This window comes from Sylvia atricapilla, chromosome W (genome assembly GCF_009819655.1).
Source record: "Sylvia atricapilla isolate bSylAtr1 chromosome W, bSylAtr1.pri, whole genome shotgun sequence".
Taxonomy (NCBI): Eukaryota; Metazoa; Chordata; class Aves; order Passeriformes; family Sylviidae; genus Sylvia; species Sylvia atricapilla.
In genome coordinates this window covers 16,148,166-16,149,849 of record NC_089173.1, presented here as the reverse complement: position 1 = coordinate 16,149,849, position 1,684 = coordinate 16,148,166, and the positions used below count along the sequence as shown (strand labels likewise).

Here is a 1,684-nt window from a genome sequence, read left to right as displayed (position 1 = left end):
CGATTGGGGGCGGCAAGGAAAGAAAAGTCGCACAAGAACTGGGCATGGTGTGGAAAAAGACCTTGGTTACCTTACAACTGCTTACGGCAGAGCGGAAGGCAGCGGAGGCTGCGATTCAGGCTCTGGAAAGTGAGAGACCTGAAAGCGCGAAGATCAAGAACAATGAGACGCGGAAACCCTCTAGGCTGGCGAGATATTTCGGTATTCATAGTGCCTGCCCTGTGAAAGGCACCCGAGCCCCGTTTGCTCAACGCTGCAAGATGTAATTCAGCAGGTTCAAGGACCGGATGTGGCCCCGACCGCTCCGGCTCGAATTGACCCTGTTCGGGAAGAAGCACACCCGCCAGAGTCTGAGGGCGTGGTGAAAGATGAGACGGCAGGCAGAGCCGGTGACGAGAGGGGGCCGGCCACGGGCATGACGCGAGGGGGCGGTCTGCAAGGCGGAGACGACGGCTCAGCGTCACAGCCCCTCCCGTCTCGCGGAAGTCGGGAAGCGGCGGCCGGGGTCACGGCGGCGCCTGTGAAAGGCGTGGCGGCTCCGTCTCCCCCGGCAACGGCAGCGCAAATACAAGCCAGCACAGCCGCCGTGAGTCTTCCCCTTCCACATGACTCTGAATCTGACTCTGACAATGACGGACTTAACAACAATTTGCATAGCGAGCTGCGTCACTCCGGGCTGGGAAAAGGGCTCAGGGCTTCTCTGCCTGCTGGGGCTGGTGTTTGCAGCATGAAGAAAGGACTGGTTGTTACTCAGCTGAATGTTGAGCCTGGTGAGTGCATCAAGGTCAAAGGGAAGATCCAGTCTGATGCCAAAGAATATGCATCTTCTTCGATGAAACCGAAGCAACGGTGAAGCTGCCCGAGGCAGAGTTCAAGTTCCCAAATCGGCTGGGCATGGAGAAAATTGAATACCTGGCTGTGGAGAGTGACTTCAAAGTCAAAGCCATTAAGTTCAGCTAACAGCTATAGCTTGGTTTGTTTTGTTTTCTGCTCCCTGTTGATTTGTTAAAAAAATATGGATATTGATCTAATACCAATATCCAACTCTGACGGACAAAGACTCTCTAACAGTTTGAAGTTAGAAAGTGTATGTTTATTACGACGCCGGGCAGCGTGCGGGATAGCTCCCAAATACACACGCGCAATTTACAGATGATCACAGGGTCTTTTTATGTACAAAAGTGTTGAATACCCAAAACACAAATGCATATTCATGACTCTGGTCCATCCCATTCCCCGCTTCGTATGGTAATTAGCCAAAAAGCAATTAAGCATGCGTAGTTTGTTCTTTGAAATGGGTCGGTGGTCCTTTTTAGGGGGTGGGGGTCTCAAAATGATGAAGTAAGATGCGTCTTCCTCGCTTTGCCTTTTTAACCTTTTAGTGTTGGTGACACCTGGATCCTGTTTTCTCAAGACTATCTGATTTATGATCACATTGTGTTCTTGGAGTCTATTGATTAAGTTGACAGGTCTCCTGATTTATCGGTTCCTTAAATCCGGCTTATGTTAAAAAAAGGAAGTTTCAATGTAAAAGGGGAGTCTACGTCAGCAATGTCTAGTTTAACTAAAGTCCTTTATTCTTCAAAATGTAAAGGGAAGTCTACGTCAGCAAGTCCACGTCTACTTTAACTAAAGTCCTTAATTCTTTAAAATTAATATCTCACTGTGTAGTTAAATAAACCAA

The 1,684-nt window shown here is 49.0% G+C and overlaps 1 pseudogene; it reads left to right on the top strand.

Annotated features, from left to right (window-relative positions):
* Positions 1–699: 699 nt before the first annotated feature.
* On the top strand, positions 700–989 carry LOC136373463 (16 kDa beta-galactoside-binding lectin pseudogene; annotated as a pseudogene).
* Positions 990–1,684: the final 695 nt, after the last annotated feature.